The following is a 6,000-nucleotide window of genomic DNA, read 5'->3' on the forward strand; positions in this document are numbered from 1 at the left end:
GCAACTTCTGTTCCACGCAGTGTGCGTCTTTATACTGTATTCGGAGTAGATACCACCGAGACAAAGTACCTCACGCTTCCGAACACTTGCTGCGAGCTTGCTGCCAGTGCTTCAGACAGCAAGTAAACCATTTCATACACATGACTGAGTGATACACTCCTTTAAATAAAAATAACTTGGACCGAGCATGTGCACAATGCTCTTAGGTGAAATATGCCTTTAACGACATTTTTTAAGAATTATCTGATATATTATTACTTGTATGTAGTTCATATTGCAACATTTATTAACAGTGACAATGGACGACACCGATAACAAACTCTTACTCTCACGAACGTTAGAGAAATAATTAATAAACATCAAAAACAGCTCACAGTAAAAATTACACAATCTCTCATGAAAAATCTAAAGTTCCCTTATGTGGATGTCTCATTCAACAGTGAATCTAGCTTGTAAGTAGGCTGCTTAGGTTCTTATATTGGTAACGCCGCCGTCACGTAGCGCTCTGTATGAAAATCGCTGGCTGTGCTGTGTGCAGTCTGTGGCTGGTTGGCATTGTTGTAATATTCGCTATTGTAGTGTTGGGCAGTTGGCTGTTAACAGCGCGTAGCGTTGCGCAGTTGGAGGTGAGCCGCCAGCAGTGGTGGATGTGATGAAGTGAGAGAAACAGTACATTTGTAAGAATGGATGTCATGAACTGCTATATATATTATGACTGTTAAGGTAAATACATTGTTTGTTCTCTATCAAAATCTTTCATTTGCTAACTATGCCTATTAGTAGTTAGCGCCTTCCGTAGTTTGAATCTTTTATTTAGCTGGCAGTAGTGGCGCTCGCTGTATTGCAGTAGTTCGAATAACGAAGATTTTGTGAGGTAAGTGATTTGTGAAAGGTATAGGTTAATGTTAGTCAGGGCCATTCTTTATAGGGATTATTGAAAGTCAGACTGCGTTGCGCAAAAAAATATTGTGTGTCAGTTTAAGCACAGTCACGTAGAATTGTTCAAAGGGGACGTTTCATACGTCGACCCTTAGCCGAGGATACCTCACTGGAATCTTCTGATTTTTTCTTGTAATTTGTGCAATTAGTGCAGCCTTTGTTTATTGCTAGCGCGTAATTGTAGAGAGACTTTCCTTTGTAGTTGTAGTTTTTCATTCTTGTACAGTAAAACAGTTGTGGCATGCATGTAGATTTGCACTTGCGCTTGCAATTAACGAGATATTATTTTTCAATGCTGTGTTAATGTGTTTTCTTATTTTGCTCTTCAAATTGTGCTTTTCTGTGTTATCGTGTGAAATATTGTGACAATAATGGCGTGTGAAAAACGTAACACTAGGCTCCAAAGTAAACTGAGAAATAATAGTGACGACGAGCGTAGCTTATCAGCGCCGCCGAGTAATGAATTAACAGACATTCAAAGTAGTAATTTGATAATTGTGCATAGGGAAATGGAGCGGGCTGCAAATAATGGTCTAGACAGTGAAACAATTAGTGAACAGGGAAGCATTATCGATCGATCGGTCGGCAACAGCTCGCCTCAGGAATCCGAAATGACAGGACGCAATCTTGCAAATACTGTAGATTCAGGTTTTGCGTCCTCACCGTTTTCTCAAATAAGTCAAGACACATTTTCAGCTTGTCAAAATGTGAATGTTGCCGGTGCAAATGCACTGCTGAAAAGCGTAGAGGAACAGATTCCAGACACTAATGCATTGTTATTACAGTTAATGCAACAAATGGAACAAAATCAGGGACAAACATAGCAAAAGCTTCAAAAGTTAGACACAATGGAACAAAATCTTCAAAAGTTAGACACAATGGAACAACACCAGAGACAAACACAGCAACAGTTAGACACAATGGAACAAGAGCTTCAAAAGTTAGACTCAGTGGAACATACGCTTGAACAAACACGTGGAGATTTAACTACTGAGTTACATAACAATGAATCGAAATGTCAAAAAGTCTGTAATGACGTAAAAACACAAATTTGTGAGCATTTTCAACCTATTTTTTCGCGGCATGAAAATGCATTACAGAATCACGAAGCAGCCATAAAAGAACTGCAAACGATTGTTCATGAAAATCATGAGACCTTGTGGGGTAAAATTGACTCGGTTGCATCTACCGATTCGGTTACACAACTTGCAAAAACTCAAGAAAACTTAAAGGACACAGTAGATACTATTTCAACACAAATGGACACTCTGAAATTTGGTTCAGAAAAACACACTGAGGAAATAAGTACACTATCGGAGAAAGTAGCCGAACTTTCGGATCAGTTCACTAACTTATCTGCAAAGGTAGATGATGATCTGAATGAAAAAAGACCTGTAGCCATCACTGACACAGAAGAGTATGAACAAATTAAGAAATTCAAACAAAATCAGAATCAAATTAATACGCAACACAAAAGAGAAATTCGGGAAGTACAAGATCAGTTGCCACAAGTAGTACAAAACTTACATATTTCAGAGGACACTCGCGCCCCAATACGGCAAGAGGGACATAGAAATACGGAAAAGCCGCAAAATAATAACACAGGGCATTTCGAAAATTATGAAAGAAATTGGCAAGGTGCACCGAATTTTGAGATGAAACCGCCGACACGACGTAACAATGACCGATATGCTACTCGCCGACACGATGATTTTGACTATAAGCTGTTCATTACTACACGTAAATTCAAAACATTTACGAATTCTGGCAACGACATTCATCCACAAGCGTGGCTCCATCAATTCTCTCATTGTTTTCCTCCCAACTGGTCATTAGAGCACAGATTAAAATTTGTGTGTGGCTACTTAGAGAATGGACCAGCTGAAAGAATGCGATCGGTCATTCACGATTGTCACAGTGAAGGAGAATTTTATCATGGCTTCCTCTCAGCATATTGGTTTCAAGCTACACAAGACCGAGTAAAACATAGCATCATAATGATGAAACATTTCGAACAATCTGAATTTTCCAGTCTTGTGAAAAATTTTGAAGACATGTTGCACAAAAATCAGTACCTGTCCAACCCATACAGTCCCTCAGAACTCATCCGCATTTGCTTAATCAAACTACCTGAACATTTACGACATATTATTTTGGCAGGACGTTGCAAAGACGACATTGAAGCTTTTCAGGGACTGTTACAAGAATTGGAAATTGACACTGACAATCGCAGAACGCGAAAACAGGAACACAATAGTTACAGGTCACATCGGTCACAATTCCGCGATGACAGAAATAATAACTGGACACGACAAGGCTATTCTCACAACGCAAATCGTGACCAAAACAGACACCACCCATATGACAACCGTTGGCAGAATAATAGCTACAGAGAAAGATCGTACTTCCGTAGTAATGAATATGACAGAGATAAGCACAGAAAGAGACAATATGGGAACCAAAACAATTATTATCAAGGGTGACAGAATAACTTCAGACGCAATGGTCCACCGTGCAGTTACGATTCTGGGAAAAATTCTCCACCACATGACCGACAAAAAATGAACTATGTAAACTACCGACAAAACGACAGACCTGAATTTCATCAGAACTGGCGTGGTTCAAACAGGGCAGGGCCCTCTCGACAAGGTGAATTTGTAGAAGTTAGGTCTCCTAATCCCAATAACGACGCGCGCCAACAAAGACACAATAGGCAATGACTCACACCGCAGGCAGCCGCATGCGCCGGCTGGCACAGAGAAAAATAACATAGACGCTGACCTTGAGAAAAATTCCAGTATTTTTTACTGACGTATACTGCATCATAATTGCTCTGCGTACTAGGAAGAGTAAAGGATTGCATCACATTTCACATGTAAAACCGTTTATTGAAAGATAATCTGCTTTTTAACTTTGTCTTTGCTATAAAATTTTTCACTTCACATTACTAGTACTCTTCGTCACACTGAGAAACTGTTAACATGCAACAATGTTTTGAAGTTAAATATCCAGTCAAGTTTCAAGAGAACTTATTTAAACAGAAATTGCGAATGCATTGTTATAGTGAACAGACGACACAGTGTTGTTATTTGTACATTCTTGCTTGTTAGTTGCGCGATTACGTAACGACTATCAGGCTTACATACTTAGAACATATACTGCTAATGAGATTTTAATGCAACATTTTGGTACTTGAAAAGATACTCTTTATTTGAAGTACATTCAGTGAGATTAAAGATGACTTAGCATTTGATTTCTTTGACAGCTACACAATTATATCACGACGCTACTAATATGTCACACAATTTATATTGTTGCTTTTCCTGTGAATCTGTTTCATATCTGCACAGTTTTTCTGTATTATTCTGGAAAGTAAAATATGTTTTAGTGGTATCTTTTGTGGTATAGCTACAATGAGACTGCCTTTTTTGTAGCACAACAATACGTTACATTATAGTACTTTCTTTATCACAGTAAGGTATGTAATAACTACAATATCTATACGCAAAGCATTTCACTTTCGTTTATGATGAGGTAAGTACATTGACTTCAGCAGAACTTTGCCTACAGAGGACGATAACTACGACAGTTCCACAGAATTATCTTACAGCAAGACGCACATTTAGCGCTATAGGACACGCATTTGAGTGATTAATTTTGTACTTAAACCATTTATTTTTCAAGATTTTTTAATTACAAAGAAAGTTTTCCATGATACATTTCATTCCATTGCTGTAATCTGTAACACCTGAGGGTATAATTACATTAATCCTCAGGGGGGTACACGCTTACTTTGTGTACCATGTGTTTGGCAAACACAAGGAGCCCTAGCGAATATGGTATTTGCTTATACAACTTTACACATCGGTACCATATTTCTGTAACACAGAATTACACAGATATCTGATTATTTGGTAGAGAAACAAACATTCTTTTTCCTACGTCAGTGACACATGTTTACGCAATTACACAGTTGGATAACTTCACACTTATGAAATTGTATTTTGTCTGTAGTTTGTGAATTGTTCATATTTTTTCAGAACCATTGTGATACTATGAGAGCTTTGAATGTCGTACTTGGTATGGGATCATGATTTTTAAAGTACGTTTGAGGTAGCTGACACTTTTGAAACGAGCGGAGAATTTTTTGTAGGTTTTAAAATATTCAGAAAGCTACGACGATTTTGAGATGTGATTGATCTGTTATGATGTTATTATTATGACAACGATGTGTATTATGCTGTTGAGGTATGTTTATGATCAATAATCTGATGCTATATGAGGAATTTGGTTATGTTATGTATTTATTATGATGAAATATTTAAGTGTCGCTGCAAGATTGATGTGTCGACGAATATGTACATGTGTAATAAGGTAAGGAATAAGGAGTAGTGGTTAGGGACTCTGATTTATGAAAAGGATGTTGGAAACAAGAATCGTACTTTAAGAGTTATGAAATGTGTGTATATTCGTGAATGTATCACAATGCCGATGAAAATTTTTTGGGCACTGTTATATTTACAGGATTTTGTTTCTACACATTTGTAACAAATTCTCAACCTGTGAAAATATTTTTATATGTGACTGTCACTGTAGCAGAAACTGCTGTCGTAAATATTTCAGTAAGAAAGGTAAGTGACTTGACGTAATGCGGTTTGGGCGCCCAGCTGAGAGATAGTCGTCTGACAAAAGAAAGCCATTAGGTGGAGAAAAAAAGAAGATGCCATTATCCTCGCTATTGACATTTCTTTGTCGAAAGCATCGCAAATATGACACACTCAAACTCGAAAACATATGATTACACTGTGGAGCTCTTAATTTATGATATTTACTAAAATGCCTAATGAAATGATGAGAAACATTTTACATCTATTGTCTTTCCAGTTGAGAGATTGCTCATTTTGTTTAATATCTAGTTTCTAGCTGGACTGCAGCATTGGTTAAAATAAAATTTTATAGATGTACTAATATAAATATTTTATGCCTACAGATCCAGTAAATAATAACTTTATAATCTATTCCAAAAAAATGAGGGAGCACAAAAAGACATTTCCCTTCACA

Source organism: Schistocerca serialis, unplaced genomic scaffold (genome assembly GCF_023864345.2).
Source record: "Schistocerca serialis cubense isolate TAMUIC-IGC-003099 unplaced genomic scaffold, iqSchSeri2.2 HiC_scaffold_1458, whole genome shotgun sequence".
NCBI classification, from domain to species: domain Eukaryota; kingdom Metazoa; phylum Arthropoda; class Insecta; order Orthoptera; family Acrididae; genus Schistocerca; species Schistocerca serialis.